At 38.6% G+C, this 18,025-nt stretch overlaps 1 long non-coding RNA gene across 1 annotated transcript; it reads right to left on the bottom strand.

Annotated features, from left to right (window-relative positions):
* Positions 1-262: 262 nt before the first annotated feature.
* Positions 263-16,980, bottom strand: LOC117290925. Its single transcript, XR_004519101.1, has 3 exons — positions 16,880-16,980; positions 10,711-10,746; positions 263-340 (listed from the first exon to the last, which is right to left on the bottom strand). It is a non-coding gene; the product is annotated as an uncharacterized LOC117290925 (long non-coding RNA).
* Between the last annotated feature and the right edge of the window lie 1,045 nt (positions 16,981-18,025).

Below are 18,025 nucleotides of genomic sequence, written 5' to 3'. Positions count from 1 at the left end.
AAATCCTTCATGAGAACTAGAGGGCTGTTAAGAATCTAGCTTCTGAAAGCCAATCATTCCGGGTTTTCAACCCAACAGTAGATGTACACCATGCAAACACAGCACTGGACCTAAGCAGTGTACAAACCAAATTACAACAATTCATACAGCTTAATTTCCACCATCCTAAACACCTCACAGCAGTAAATCCTATACAATATCCATAGCCGATAAGCCGATAAGCCTCAACATCCACTCTGCTAAAAAAAACCAAGACAAACCACCCAAATATCCCCCCAAAATAAAATGAAAACAACAAAGATTTTGTACATACCCTATCTCCTTCGCTTTCGCTGTCACACTGTGTGTACACATGAATAGAAAGAGATCATAGAAGAAGGGAAAAAAAGAGTCTGTAAATGCACAATAAACTAGGTCATGAATATACATGAGGTGTACAATTCATGGGGAAGGGCTTACAATGGGCTCATGAATATGCATGAGGGTGTCTACACATACCAGCAGGTGCAATGAGCAATGGAGAGTACACAATGGCGTGGCGAATGTTTTAATGTTTATGCGTCTTGCATTATTTATGTACAAGTAGATCTTTACACACTTAGAACTGGGTGAATTTACTTGTAAACTCAGCTTAGTGCCTATCGACAAAAATTATGTACAACAGCAACAAAAATCAGGATGATTGATTGAAGTTTAAGTAAGCTGAGAGCTGTTTAAGTGTGAATATGTAAAATATAAAATTAAAAATAAATACATGAAAAATGGTTTTAAAATAAACTAGAAGACTAGTAGGCAATGACTTTGTAAAAATGTATTTAATTGATACAGCATTCAAATATTAAATAATTTTTATGAGGGTAAACTATGATTAATGCTTGTGTTTTACAAGGCTTGAAGGGGCGGGCTTTTGACAGAAATGTTATTACATGTTGTCAAACTACACCGGCACTTCAATGTGTCAAAATGATAAATGAGCGGAAAGTCACACATTTAGGGAGGGAATATGTGTCATGTGGCAGAAACAAAAGATTCTCTTAAAAAAGAGCTATTACTTGAAACATTTCTTTCATTTTGGTACTAGAGTTACATTGTCCCTTTTTATAAGGCTACCATCCATTGTTTAATGGTTTGAGAAACAGTGCCTTTAATCTGATATCTCTGCCATATTTCAAAATGTAAATTTTTGCATCCCTTATTCTGTAGAAGATGAATGGTCGCATCTTGCGGGAGACAACAATATATCGTTAAGAAGTGATTAATAATTGCCATGCAACCACAGTGCATCCGAGCAGCGGTTGTTTTCTCATGGAGTCTCGCCTGATGAGAATAGGCAGCCACACAGGAAAGCGTTGCACGTTGAGCAACTCGCATGGTTCCGTCAATGATTGATCGCCGATCAACACAGCGTGAAAATTTCCACCGATATCTCGGTCGGACACACACAATTATTTGATGCACCATGGGCATAGATTTCTGTTTGCTCTGATGAAGCATCAAAAGGACGATGTGTGTCGATAGAGGGTACTGAAATGTTTGCAGACTGGTGGGTAAGACAAGAGGACAGGGAAAGGAGGGGGAGGCCTTGAGAAGTAACTTGATTTCTTTTATCGAAACACCCTCAAGAAACATGACCTCTTGGGAAGATTTAAACAAGAAAATGTCCACTGATCTGTCATCATTCAAACAACATCTTAAGACTCATCTTTTCAATCTTTGATTTGAACCACAGTTATTTGTTAGCGTCCGGCGTCTTTGATTGGTCCTCCTGATACTGCTCCCCATAAAAAACCTTTGTTGTCATTTTTTAGTAAGTTCAAAGAATGTTCCTTTTGTTAGGTGGGAGCATAAATTTCTAATGGTTTTAGTTAAATTCAAAAAGCGAAATTTTCATTAGAAAAACAACTATTTATTTTCAGCGTAGGTTTGCGGTAGCACCATGTGTAAATCTCTTTTGAGTCGTGTTGGTTCTAAAGGCTGGTTTTTGGAAATCTTGACGCGCGATCTTAAAACACACAGTTTATTGTTATCGCTGAGGCCTATAAACTGTGTTTTTTATGATCGCGCGTCAAAATTTCCATCGCGCGACCATACCGGCCTTAAAAAGAACCGTTGAGAAGAACCCATATTACTCATAAGAGATTTCCACTTGGTGCTACCGCAACCTCATCTGACGAAAATCCCACCAGGCAAAGTTTCAAATCTTCAACCCTTTCTTTGTTTATTTCTCTGGCTTCCCCCGCTCTCCTCCCCCTTTTTGGGGTCCTATCACATATGGTGTCAGTTTTCAGTAATTGTTCCCATTGATTTTACAATTTTACAATAGAAGTGCTCTTTGCAAAATTAAAATGCCCCACCCTCTTAAAAAAGAACTTCAAGGCCTGTACCTCTGAATGCCAATGATGCATTTGTACATAACCAAGGCATAACATTGTTGAGCTGACTTGATGATGTATGATAAGGATATAAATATGATATGATGTATATTTCTTTCTGACGGATATTTTCATTGACATATGTTTGTGTCTTTGGCCTCCTCAACAAAAAGACAACGAGTTGATTCATAAATAAAAGTCACTGTGTACTGGACTGGTTGGACAGTAAAATATCTCCCCCACTCAAAGAAGTCAGAAGTCGGTAAACACATTCTGTTTTAATCATATGTGGTAGCACGGTCCACTGAGCAATATATTTATCGTTACCATGGAAACAGTTGGCAAATAATGTTGTAAATGAGAGTCATGTCCTTGGTCTGGGTATGTATGTCTTAATATACTGGAAAGATGGACAGGCGAGGTGGGGGAAGCGTGGAAGCAATTGGTTACATCAAGCTCTGGTTGGTAGTGTTTTCATTGTTACAGGTTTAATGTGATCAAGTTTAATATAATAAAAAAAAACAATACAATTTTCTGAGACAAGCAACTTGCACCAAAATGCCCATAGCGGCCACAGGAGATGCAAGATTTTACTTTCTTCCAAAATGCCCATAGCGGCCACAGGAGATGCAAGATTTTACTTTCTTCCATGTACAGACAGACGTCTAAGTGAAAGTCATGTCCAGAATAGACCGTATTGAATAACCCCTTTTTGCTATGAAAAGTCGCCATCTTGTAGGGCAAACCGTATGCGCGTCCAAACGCGTACATCATCGAAGCACGCAGCACGCAACATTTCTGGTTTGATTTCTACGGCACATACACGCACGCACGCACACGCACAGACACCATCTTGTAGGTCTGATATTTGAGCCGCGTGACGTCGTATTCAATACAGTCCATTGACAATTTCATGTTTTCCAAGTTGACATACTGTTTACACTTGTACAAGCAAAACATAATTTGTTTAAAACTGCTTATCTATTCATTTTTACAGATGAAAAAAATACATAACAAAAACCAACAAAAGTGGCCACGAATTGACGATTGGGCTAACGGGCACCATGATGAATATATTGAATGCTCTGCAATACTTAGTTAGACTATAGCCAGTCTGCTATCACCCTTAACTATGGAATGTTTCAAAACCTGGACACAAAACAAACATAGAGAACTTATGGCCATGTTCAGTGGTTAAAATATTTTCAGTCTTTCCAAAGAACCACGAGTAAAAAACTTACTTGGGAAAAACAAGTGATAATCCCCAAAAGTTGGATGATTAAATCACTTCATTGAACCAAATATAATATTATCCAATTTAATGAGAGCTTCACTTTGAAATAATACCAAACTTGGCCTCGTCGTTTTCATCAGACGTACCATAAACAATGCGCCATCTCGGATGCCCTCATTGACCTATAAACCAATCAAAGCGTTATCATTGATCTCATTTTAAGACGTCGCAGTACAGAAGTGAAACAATAAATGAATGGCCCTTGAGATTTGATCAATCCTAGAGAGATACACAAGCTTCCTGAATAATCTATTTGGAGTAAAGAGCTTTATTGTCTCGAGGATAGCTTTCCAATTTTGGGACTCGTCAGATAACCTTCAGCAGAATCCCAACAAATAATCATCCAGAAATAAACCATAACAAAAATACCACACAACTGTCCCCCATCTACCTGAGTAATTTTCTGAGACTTTCAAGATTAAGCTATTCACTCCAGACCCAAGGATATAAAGGAAAGAAAAAAAAATATAAATGGCAGATAGAATTAATATTACATGCATTATCAGCATTAAGCATTGTGTTTGACTCCATTAAGATAGAAGCCAAGGTTATGAGAATGCCAATATCACATTCTTCCTATAAATCATCTAATCCAGACTTCCGCCTCGCTAAGGAACGGAACACATTTGTAACAAAGAGGACCAAGAGATGAGGGTTTCTCCTGTTGAGCAGCTGAAGTGCTGACATCGTGGTTGGGTTCCTCTTATTTCACATAGATGGAGAGGGAGGACATGAATTTATTGGTAGTCGGTCCCTTGGGAGTGTGGATGGATAGAGGATTCAAAAGACAACAACTTGAAATAGGGTATGGCATATTTCTAGAAAGTTATATACAATATTAAATCATTATACCTAACAAACTGTAGCAGGACGATGAAGTAGCAGAAAACTTGCAAGATTTGCAACAAAATATCGTTGCTCATTGTAAAGTCACCATATCTCCAAAAACAGCTCTGATATTACATACAAGTTTGAAAGTGTCAGAGTATTTTATCGCAATTGAAACACCACAAATGAACGAACAAACAAACACAAGAGGTGCCTCAACGATCTCATTACGGTATACAAATCCATTCAACTACAGTTTCCAAAACAATCAAATGAATAAATCATACAGAGGGGGAGGTGGGAGATGATGCTTTTCTTGAGAGACATCACAACGCAGTCTGTACAGGGACAACCCATCAGTCTCCCCAGCTAAATAAAACCTCAAGCGGAAACTGCACAGAATAGAAAAACATCTAGGTAAATCTTGCTTGGAGAATTCACTCATAAAAAAAGATCGACGAAGAAGAAGAAAAGAAGAAGAGCAGGAATAAAAAGATGGAGATGGCGGAGAAAGCCGAAGGGAGATCGCTCGATGAATAGAGCTAAGCCAGCCTGCTGGGACATTCTACCCAAGGGAAATTATACGGCTTAGCTATCTAATTCGTCTTGTAAAGGCCCAATGGTGTATGGCATCAAAAGATTTAGGGGTAAGGGTTTTCAAACTATTACGAAAGGGAAAGATTTGGCGAGGAGGCAGCTGTGAGGGGGGTTTGGAGCTTTAATCTGGATGAGCTACGCTGACCTAAAGGAGAAATCGACAAGCTGCTTCAATATAAATGATTTGAGTTCTAGCGGTCTTATGGCTAACAAGTGTTTAATAAAAGGAGGATTATTCGGAATTATTATAATCTGCCATTTTCAAACAATCTGTGATTCCCGTTAAAAAAAAAAAATGTGAAAAAAAATATGTAATGCTCTTAAAGAGAGAACGTATGGTTATGACCATCTAGAACTGTCAACAGAGATTGTCGGCTTTTTATTTACAATACAACAAGCGTAAAAATAACATAAAAATAGAAAAAGACAATAAACAGAAAAATGGGGGGAAAACACACACAAAAACAGAGTAGCCGAGTGCTAAATAAATAATTATTATGTGGTGTGTTAAAAAAAGATCTTTGGACCTAAAAACAATTTAAATTACTTTTTTTTTAAAATACAGAACAATTCTGGGGGTCTTTTTCCCCCCAACTTAATCAAGGAAACTTTAAAGTCACCTGGAAGTGGTATTTTTTCAAAATAAAGCTTTTGTCACTAATATATGTGTTTTGATGAGTGGAATGTGAATAAACAGTTAACTAAGGTTTTAAAAAATCAGTTCTTATGTTATTTACAAATTTAAGAGTAGACCCCGACCCGAGAGGGCGCTGTTCGTGACGTCAATCGAGGCAGACTTTGCCTGTAATGCGTAGAGTACACACAATTGCAAAGTACATGTACAGACCAAGTCGTGAGTTTGTACGTTTCAAAAAGAAATTTTAATTTTTTTCCGGCAATGCCGACCAGGTGTATTGCTGCTGAATGCAGAAAAACACTTTTTGAAATGTACCAACTCTCGACTTGGCACACATGTACTTTGCACGTATGTTTACTACACGCATTGCAGGCAAAGTCTGCCTCGATTGACATCACAAAAGGGGTAGGTGGAGTCAGCCCCCCAAACAACTTTATATATTTTTTAAACATATAAACATATAAAACTGCTGATTTAATAACTGAATGCAACGTGGTTTGGATCCAATATCACAAGGTATATGCTCCATCCATTACTGCAATAACTGTCCCATGAAGGTTGACAGATGAAGATTGAAACTGTGGAAAAGGTGGTAGCGACTTCCCCTTAGTCATGCCTTCACATAAAGGTTGGCCATTTCAACACTCTATCTCATCTACAATCAGTATGGCTGTACACTTGACAGTATGTGTTAACCCTCATTGAACCCATGCTCGTGATTCGGAGAAACTTAAATCTCGGTTACAAATCACGACGACCTCTTCTAACGCATCTCAAATCATGGGTTAACAATACTATCACCATTCAAGGCTCTCATCCCTCCTTAATCACACCGTCATCCTCACAGCGCTGTCGCCAACCAATTTAAAACCTCTTTTTCCCAGTTTGAGCTCATCACCTTACACTTTTAGCGTTCACCAAGTGTGGGTGGCAATGCCACAAGAAAAAGAAGAAAAAATCCCGTTTTGCGGTAACACCATGTGTTAATGTAAATCTCTTTTCAGTAGTGTTGGTTCAAAAAAGAACCAGTGGTTGACAACTCAACGTTTCGATCTGTCTGCTTTGATCCTTTTCAGGAGAATAACATCATAAACAATATTCACGGGCACCAACAGTCATTCTAAGAGCCTCTTCTTGGTACAGAAAATCAACCTCACGTCTTAAAGTCTTAAATCTGCATTAGAATCAACCTCATCTTGAACACTTATATTTAAAGGAACACGTTGCCTTGGATCGGACTAGTTGGTCTTTGAAAAGCATTTGAATCCGGTCGGCAATTTTATGGAGTCAAAATTTTGACTTCACAAAATGGCCGACTGTGTTTTTTTATCGACGTAAAAAGAAAACCGTGCAATGTCGAGGCATGTTTGTGTGGATCATTATGCATAATGCTCTACTTTTAAATTATCTAGTAACCATATGCATTTTAGAACAAACGGTTTCAAATGCTTTTCAGAGACCAACTCGTCCAATCCAAGGCAACGTGTTCTTTTAATGGCCATAAGATATGGGAGATTACATTCCAGACTCTATTCTAACCCGAGCCTGATGCTTCGAGAAGGCAACACGGGCAATTGCCTCCATGCCCCGTGGTCATTGCCTTGGTGCCCTGGTGCCCTTTAAATACTATAGTAGAAACTTACAATTTCCTCATAGGCTGCCCTTTATCAAGGAGAACATGCCCTTGGTGCCCTTGCCTTTAGAAAAATGAAGCATACAGGCCTGCGAACCCTACATCAGCCCGATCAATATTCAGAAAGAAAACCTCAACCACTGTTATAATCTTACTAGAGATCACTTCATTTAAGAGATCCCAAGCAGAATGTTTACCGACCTCTGTTTCTCCGTATGTTTTGACCGATGCTCATGAGATCTGTAAAAGTTTATCAGTTTTCCTGGGGATCAGCTTTTTGTTATCGGAGATAGAGCTCTCCTCTACTGGCTGCATTTGCCCCCTTCCTACTCAATGTTCTTGAGATCTTCTATGATAAGTCAAACTCCAATAGATCTAAACATCTCTGTCTTGTTCCCGACGGCGATAGCAATAAAGCATACTGGTTCTCGTCACAACAACAAGGGGGTAAGACTATAATTCTCTCCCAAGCCTTAGTTTGGTTATGGTTTTAAATGAAAGTAAAACAAAATGGCCGCTCTACATTAAGAGTCTACAGGGCACATTTAGAGACAGGATGTTTGACGCCATCCATGTGATTTATCGGAAGGATTTCACGCTCTTTCCCATTCCCCAGCCTACCCGACTTCAACTCAAACAACTTCATAACTCTCTAAAGAGATTTTTCCCTCCAAGAAGGGGGGGACACATATTGTCCAAGTACAATGCGCCACAAAGGAGTCCTACTGACACTGTGATTGATATCCATGGCGTACATGAATATGTGAATGTTCGATGAGTAACTTTAGTCCAGTCTCTCTCCCTCCCACTGAGTAGCGGAGAATTCCCCCGGCTTCAACTAACCTCCCCTTCTCCACAGAGAGCCTTACCTATTCTTAAGGTAGTACAGTCCCCAATCACACCAGATCATCAATGCAGCAAAGCCCAGGGTTTAATACCCCATACGTGACTCCATAAATGAAACAGATCATGCGATTCCCTAGACAGGCTTAGCGACAATGCCGGCCACATCTGCGGGGATGCCATATTGATTGAGAGTAAAATGGGTTTCTTTTTCTTTCTGACCTTATATCCTGCTCGACATTCTCTCTCTTCTGAAACCTTTTACAAAAAATTACGAGTTTGATAAAAGGGTTTGGTTTCAGCTTCATTTTACAGAGTAAATGAATTGCTTTACATTGATTGTATCGCAAAGCTAGAAACTCCATCTTGATGATCCTATAAGAAAATCATCCTCTGTTAAAATTAACAACTTGCAGTTTACGGTTAGAGCAGCGTTCAAATGAAACTCTGTTTGCACTTCATAATTTCCTCTTCTTGTATGTTCCAGTGTGAAAGGAAATCCAATCACCAAACACTATGAACTAAAGCCGTCAGATTCAATTTCTCTTCAATTATTATGTTTTTATATTATCCATCCCCTTAATTTAATAAACCTCTAAATGGGGACTTTGTCATAGAATTATAATGGCCGAACGTCTCTCTTCACAAAACCATCAATGGCAACATTTTAATGGGGTGGTATAATCTAATGTAAAATACAGTCAACTCACAGAGCAAACAAGCGACTAGAATAGTTAACAAATAATTACTATCACAACCATCGCCTCAATCACACCAAGAATACGGTCCAGAGACTTATATGATTGTATTCCTCATCTACCCTTGCAATTGAACCTTTTACCAAAATGTTTTCTTGTCAAGACAAATTTCTTTCAGAAAGAAATAGGAAGAAACTATAAATTAATAGTAAACTTGTGGGTACAACCATGTCATGTGTAAATCTCTTTTTAACAAGTGTTGGCTTCAAAAAGAGCCAGTGTGGTCTCGATGTCTCGAACAGAATACTCTGCTCGTCTTCAGGAGAGAAAAAATAGTTGAAGTCGTCAATGAACCAACCACACGGTCTGCAAGATGTGCGTTAAGCTGGCGTTATATAGAACACAAGTCTTGGTGTATAATACACCATGTGTACAATGCACTTCTTATAGTGATGCTATCGCATGTTCCAACTTCCCCCCTTCAACTCATCTCAAAAAACCGCTCCTGCTAATTCTTCTAAACTCATTCAGGCAACCGAGACATCCACCGCCGAAATTAAATTTCCAAACGTGGCCATCCATTTTTTCCCCCTCTCTCTCTCTCCGTCTTGGATGCTGTCTTCTTCTTCTCTCGGGTTTTTTTCTCTCTCCCCGCAGGGCATGGACAGGGAATCCAATCAGTTAGCGATGGGGGAAAACAAGAGTGACGGAACAATTTGCAGTGTGTGGACATGTGTGCGGAATTGGAGAATCATTGTGGCGTAAATTGCACGCCGCGGCGGAAAATGCGACAGCCCCGACTGCCTCTCCCAAATGGATTACATGTATAATGTAAGGATTTATTAATAATGCGTGCTATCACACCAGACAAGGTGGTGCACGGGACACAAGCTTGTTTGGGTGCTTTATTAAATGACGGAAAGGTCACACGGAAATAACCACCGGGTCAGTATTTGACGGGATTTCATTTTAGGCTTTGGGGAAATAATGCTTGGGGCATTCAATCGCGCATAAAAAAACACCTAATCGGATAATTTGTGAATAAACAAGCTGAGGGAAAGGTTGCTATAACAAGGCGAAATAATAACATGAACATTAATTAGAGTGACTATAAAAAATCAATTGGAAGTTGCCGCAAGGGGTGCAGATTCTGCCTCATGACATGATACATGTATGGCAATGAAAAATCACAACATTTCACACAAAGGTACAATTCATACACAGTTTGGGAGGAAAAGAAATTTTTTACTTAAATCCTTTAGTCTTTACATGTCATCTTTTAAAAAGAGCAGCAACATGGGCAGTCAGGCTTTTATGAAACCAACAATTACTTTCAGTGTTTGAATACTCTTAATATTCTCACGATTGATTGTTTTTGATTCACACAAATCAAGAACCTTTGGTTTGGTACATTTCACACAGATCAGGTAGTTTTTAACATTTTGTATTTTTTCCACAAAGATAGGGTGACTTTTCACGAATATTTGGTATTTTTTTCACACAGATCATGAAAGTTTTAAGCAAAACGGGCTCCTTTTTCAAAAATATCTAACATCTTTTACACCGATAAACTTTTGGTGGAAAACATTTCTCAATTCATATTTAAAAAATTTTTAAAAATTCCTTCAACTCAAATTTCTAAGAAGACCAGTGCATGTCTTTACCCTTGCAGATACAGGGGACCAGTCTACTGCTTTTCATGCTTTTGGTGAAAATATACTCTCCATGGTAGAGTGTAGAGGCACACTATAGTGTGACTCCCGAATAATATCTCTGATTGGACAAACCAAGGAGTTAACAATACTTACCATATAACCACTCCCCGATCTGGAATGAGAACTCACCTACAACGCAAAGAGGAAAAAGGGAGAAAATACAAATTACAAATTAGAAGACCACTCAGAAAATCTCTTTGAAATTGACTTTAATGAATGAGGATGGTTTACTGAGCATCACCAATCATGTAGTCTCAACGATGGTTTCACAGTATAAGAATATTAGTTATAATGAACACAGTATTAATTGTGGACTGATTAAAAGCATACCGAACCTTATAGAGGAGGACAAATTATAGTAGCGATGTTCTCCCCACAGTTTGCTTTGTCTTTGAGCACATGAGTAAACGCGAGGAAATTGCCGTCTCAGGGCAAACTATACTTTCAACTCAAGGTAGACATGTTGTAAGTATGTGGGCCTACTCTAAGTTTCTGAGGGTATTATACAGGATTGGTAAGGAATGAAAACATCGTCAAACTTTTGTCTAAAAGCAAACAGATTACATTCATACAAGAACCTTTTCTTTTGGTGAAATATTTTGCTCTGAAATAAAGTTGTATTGAAGAAAACTGAAAAAAAAAAATAACGCAACAATTGATTTCAGTTGTTACAACCAAAATTAAGGACTATTTGTTTACATGCTGAACATTTTTTATTATTTTCTTTGGACTCGCACAACGAATGAAGCCCAAATGTTCACAGGTTTGTTATTTCATGTAATAGTTGATAACACAAAATATGATTTACTGTTTGTGACTATTGTCTTAAATGTGTCAGCCATGATCTGTGCTCACAATTGCTGAAAATTCAAAGTAATCGTTTAGTTCTAAAGATGCTCTACATGTTAATGAGAGATCAGGCAGAGTATCAGAATTATAATTCCTCCTTTGGATGGGGCGTAAAGCCGTTGGTCCCATATGTTGTGTAAGGCATGTAAAAGAACCCAGTGCACTTATCAAAAAGAGAAGGGGTTGGCCCCGGTGTTCCAGGCTGTGGCTGCTAAATGCGCCGTAGCACCTTGTAAACCATTATAAGGTGCCCTGGTCCTTTGCCTTGATGCCCTTTCAAAAGCTTCCCATAGACTTTGAGGATTTCAAATAGAAGTGCCCTTTGCAAAATGAAAATGGCGTTGCCCTCTCAAAAGGAATTTCCAGGCCAAGGATATCAGTTGTCCCTGATCTGTAAACTCTGTTTCATACTGTGTCATAACAACCAAGACTGACACTTTCAAACACACTTTTCTCAATAGCCTCATGAAATATTCATATTTCCTTTTACAGACAGAGAACCAAGCCTCAACCCTTCACATCACTTCCAACATGACAGACAAACCCCTTCCTCTTCCCATACGTTTTAACTGGAAACACGGGATACGCTACATTCATGTCCTATCCCTTCCACCATTGTCTTTGTTTCCCCCTATCTCAGTCACATGTACGTGTAACAATAGCCCATCCAAGCCAAGTGGGGTTTACACGGCAAACCAACCCACAAATGCATCTTAGCAGTATGACTCAGCCACCTTGTACCAACCCCCCCCCCCCCCAGTAAAGAAGATGAGAATGGAAAGAAAAGTACGCTGTGATATCCTGACCACATTAGATAATCAACGTGGGACATATCCCCTTCAAGTCCACAGCACCAAATGCACATAACTTCAGGCAGTGTTTGCCAGCTCATCCGATCCTTAAAAGCTTTTTCAACGCTTGTATGGATTTTGCCCCCGTGCGCTCCCGCGAGGGACTGCCACCTTATAGCCCAGCGTCCGGATCGCCGAGCCACGCCAGGGGAATTGCGCTCAATAACATTTCCATTGTATAGGCCTATCCTTTTCAGTGTCTCTGTTCTTTTTAACTGAAGGAGAGAGGAAACATCTTCTAGAATCACCCAAGGGTCTGGCAAAGTCAAACTAAAATTGTTTTCTGCTTCTTTGGTTGTAAACAGTCCGCATTCGCAGCATTGGGCACCAGAGTATATCGCATTGCATAGCTTGCAATATGCAAACATTACCACTCAACCACAAATAATATTATTCTTTTGAACAGTTCAGTGTAAGTCCAAACAAAATTCATTATTAAAATCCAGTCTAGATTCCTCTTCCGGAACAATAAAAATGTTATATTTGTTATAAATTTTCTGAAAATGCCGGAGGCATATTTTGATAAATCACAACGAAAATGCAACACATGTTGTGTGCAGAATCAATCAAAAATAGATACACGGAGTGGAAATGGTGAAGACTGCTGGCTTTGTCCCACAGAATCTATGATGCACAATCAACTTAGCTCCCTGACCTTATTCAATCAATAAACAAACATTTCTTTTTTCATAAGTTCAATGTTAAATTTGAGGCATTGCACGGTGAGGTATCAATGTATATTTGGTTTGCGGTAACACCATGTGTGTATCTACTTGCCAGGTAGAGTTTGTTCTTCGAGAACTGTCTTGCTTTATTCTACTGCCGCGGAGTAGATAATCGGAAGTTCGGGAGACTTCTCAGTTCTAAAAAGAACTGTCCTGCTTTTTAACTATTACCAGGGCGGATGGTATAGAAAATAGACTAAATGTTAAACTTTAGCAATACTGAAATGCCACTTTTCCCACCCTCAAACAACCAAAGTTTATTTATTTAGATTCTAGAATCAGAAAAGACTAGATTGTGATGAGTTTACTTTCAGTTCAAGATAAGGTTATAGACTGTTTTTTGTCAAAATAATGCTGATGTATCGGCAAAATTATAGAAAAAGATACCAAAAAAGTGAAAGTTTGAGCTGCACTCTGTCACAGTATGTTCAAAAGAATGTAAAATCATCATGGAGGTAAAACAAATCCATTCACATCTAGCTAGTTGACAGCGGGTACCAACCACATCTCATCTAGCTAGTTGACAGCGGGTACCAACCACATCTCTGGCCACAGCATTTACAAACCGACACCTGCCCTCAGGAATCTGAGAACCAATTCATTCTTGAATCCTTTATCAGATTCAAATGATTTTAGGTGAACCCAAACCATGTATGAAGGGGATCCTTTCTCAGAATAGTTTATACCATGAACAACTGCAGTACTTCTCGTTATTTTGTTATGGTCATTGTATTTTGGAGTGCCTACCAATCTACAAGCCTACCTTTGAATATTTCTCACAAGAACTCTAAATGTATTTAGCATTCCCTTATACAGGACACATGACAAGTTTGTTGTATGTATCAGAGTACTGACTATTGACTTAGTTTAGACAACCCAACACACCCTCTACAGAATGACTGAAAAACATAATTCCAATCATTCTTACTAAACCAAACTCAAATCACGACTCATTGTCTTTGATCCAAGTAAACAATGACAACGACCGCTTGAAATAAACGATCATCATTACGGCAGTAACATCAACGTCAAGGCTCTATGCTACACCATTCCTCCGGTTGAAAGCACTAAATAAGCCAAGCATATGGTCCATGATTTTGATGAGACACGAAAAAAGCTATCATCAGTACTTGTCAAACCGAGCTTTGAGTAAACACACAGTTCCGGGAAGATTTTGCCGAGTAAACACGACAATGTTATCGCAGTACTTTTGGGTTTCTTAAGGAGACAGAGAAGGAAAAAAAATGATATAAAATAGATCCATCTAGCCAGAGTGGCTAGGGATGAGATAGCACAGTCCAACCATGGGATGAATTAATGAACTGGCATGCATGGCTTGATGCCTACGGTCATCTCAAACATGCCCGACAATGACTTAATGGCCACTGGCACTTGTCGTTTCTTTTATTCTACTAGTGACATCAGTTCTCAACCACCCCTTAGTCAGGCACATTTAATAACCCTATAATCACTGGTCGTTCAATGAGCCTTACCCCATGCAACACTGCGCTAAGTGCTTTTGATTCGGCGAGGACGCAGCCCAGAGTGAGAGGTGGGTCTGTAACTCAAGGGTTGGTGCTAAGCTGTTTTTCAAAATGTTTGCAAACATCAAGGGGGTGAGTGGGTGAATCAGTTTGGCCGAGTGCCTACCCTGATGGCAAGCTGTCATGTATATAGTGCGTTGGTATGCTTGCTGAAGACGAGGGCCTCATCATGCATGTAGCACCACTCTGGACATCCATGTTGACCCTGCCTTCTGTCAGTCCCCTGTATCAAGTTTGAATGACGACACTTGATACAAGAGGGGTCAAATCTTGGGAAAGGTTTGACATTTAAACCCAAGTAGCCGATAAATCACCTTTTGAATTCGGACTTGCTTATTGTTGCCAATAAGTCTTTTTTTTTTTTTTTTTTCTTTTTTAATTGCTCAATTTGTGAAAAATGTTCATGAAAGTGATCCCTACAACATGTACATACATTTATCCTTCCAAAAACACATGAAATACCTTCATTGAGTTCCCAGTACTTCAATAACAATAAAGAATGCTGATTCCTATATTAAACCAAAAAGGGTCCTATTTTCCCCTACCATTCAAGCTGTAGTTACTTTCATAGATCTGAGGATAAGGACAACAGAACAAATTTGACATCACTGTGGTGGTTCTATTGCCCTTTTTGTACCATGTGAAAATAAGCCAATCCAGCAAATGCAAGTAAAATAAACCTCACAAAAAGTACCAAGGTACTGTACATCATGAATAAGGAGTTTTCAGACCACAAACCCACGCTTCAGACAGTGTTGAATTTTTTTTTAATAAAAACTGCTTAACTGTTCCTTCACTAAAGGTGTTTACTAACCATGGTATGTAATGAACCAGTACAGTCACTTAGTTCCACCTTACAGCTCTATGGTTGGACAAGGTCACTTTCATTCCATTTAATCATCCTCAATTCAGCTTTAATATCGCGCCATTTATCAGAAATTAAGGCTAGTTTACCAATCTACCAGTGGCTGCCATTTATTACAATTTCTTTGTCGCTCATTTCTCTTTTGATGATGACCATGGTGTCGGAGAGTGTATTGAATTGATGCTAGTATCCAATATGTTCATATAGTTTAGAGGATTCTAGTTTAGTTTTTGTGAGCGTAATACTGATTGAAGGTAACATTATCAAGAAACGCACAATAAAAGTCACCAGTGAAAGCTTCTGTCAAAACTTGTCTACTAATTGAGAAATCAGCAGAAAACTCTCAAAGAGTTTCATCACGATTGTTGAATCCATCAGCCTTTAGCAAGGTATCAGCAGATCCTAACTGCATCTCTAGCAACAACATTCATTCACAAACAGAAAAGGCAATGCACCGTTTTAAAATGGAGACCTGGACATTTGTTGGAAAATGAGTGAATCACTAAATTTAATGTGACCTTGGAGCCCCTCTTAAAGAATGTGAAGCTTGAGACAAATTTTCATTAATCTATGTCTGGTTTCTGACTCATATTTCCATCCATCTCTTTAAAGTTGTTTTGATCCAGACTGTGAAAGCAATCCAATATTTGCAGTAACATGAGGGAGACCATTGAGATAACAAGTGGACGACAGAATGAATGTTAAGTGTGTTGATACAAATTCCACTTTACAAAAGGGACTTAAAAAAGTCACTACATTTCAATGCCATGTGACATTCACCATCATATACCATACACATATCATTGCTGTTGATTGGTGGAATCCACGTCACATGTAATCCATTACTTTGCTGTATTTACTGTCTCCATGTTCCAGAAATTGTTCTTGGATAGCCTGTTCAATATGGATAAGTAATGGATGCTTTGAACGCTCCAAAAATTATTATATGATTGGCCTGTCCAATATGGATAGTTATTGGATGCTTCGATCAAATGCTCCAAAAATTATTATTCAATTGGCCTGTCCAATATGGATGGTTATTGGATGCTTTGAATGATTCCAAAAAATTATTATTGGATGGGCCTGTTTAATATGGATAGTTATTGGATGCTTTGCAGAGTCAAATCCAAACTAATCGTTCCCTGCCCGATTACCCAGGGCAAGGTTGCGTCATGGAGGACAAGATTGGTATCTATATGAGTACACATTCATTTAGTCATCCACATTGTTAAGAGGTTGTTGTTTTTTCTCTAACTATTTTGTGTTTATTGTGAAATTTCAAACGACATGAATCTATGAATGCATTTCGCCTCGTGAAATGGAATAGTCCAGATTTCACTAATGCTTATGTTATATTCTGCAACAATTAATGTAACTCAAAATGCATTGACCAATTCAAGGTTTATTGAATAAGATGAATCAACTTACATCACTGGATCGATCATGTGAGTTTGGATGTGAGGTACCGTTAGCTTCTTTAGGTCTGGTGTTTTCGTCTCCACTTGGCAACGATCCTGGATGTGGTGTACGTTTCTAATGAGAAATAATATAAAAAAAGACAAATCTTGTTAACATTTTTGTAAAACTCATTACCAGCAGGATAGTCATTACCTCTGTGAAGACATGAATGCTGAAGAAGTGTCAGCTTTTAGATATTTGAAGAAAATCTCAACATGACAAAACCCAGTGGGTCAGATAGATTAGAGAGTAAAAACCTAATCCACATGCAATTTGGATGTGTGTGCAGTACCTTCAACAAAATCTTGAAAAGTTTCTTGAATAAACAAAGGTTTTTTCAAATTCAACTACTAATTTTTGTATCAAATGGGCCAGAAATCGAACCCAGCTACTTTCGGTCAATACACTTTACCATCATCATATTTAACGTCTTCGTAGATTCATCAATTACCAGGAATATTTTGTGCATAACAAAACTGCCAAAGGTTGCGTTATCGGTTTATGTTGAACAGTAATCCAAAAATAAAATCATCTACATAATACGCCGTACAATTAATGGTTTGAAATAACCTGGTAGATACCCATTAAGCCAGTCACAAGGGACACTGGATGTACTGTTATAAAAGTACATTGTGGGGTAAAATACCATATTAAAGCTCATACACTCTACTGTAAATGTGCTATTGTGTATATTAATCTACTTGTACTTTCTTATAGATGGTGGGAATGGATGGATCACGCTGAGATATTTTATTTTTAACGGGTAATACTTGGTTAAAAAAAAAAAAATTAAAAGCTGCAAAGTTACGATGTCAGTTCTTGCAGTAACGTTAAACTTATCCACTAGAAGCAGGCCCTTAAAAGAGCTACTTAACAGCAGATTTTGTGCTTACTGCACAGTTTCTATTTCCTAGCACTGCTAACCATAAGCTCAGGAAAAAGGCTGTTGCTAAGGGTGTTGTTAAGGGCAACCTAAATTCAGACACGCCCACAATCTTCAGCTTTTGCAACTGGACCAACCAGTGAGCTGCTTAGGCACACAAGCTGCTAAGCACATAAAAAACTCCTTAACAGAATCCACCACCAACCGAACTATCAAGAAGTTCCCAACGTGTT

The sequence above is a fragment of the Asterias rubens genome, chromosome 5, assembly GCF_902459465.1.
Source record: "Asterias rubens chromosome 5, eAstRub1.3, whole genome shotgun sequence".
NCBI lineage: Eukaryota > Metazoa > Echinodermata > Asteroidea > Forcipulatida > Asteriidae > Asterias > Asterias rubens.
Note: the sequence above shows the minus strand (reverse complement) of the source record. Positions and strands in the feature narration are given on the sequence as shown.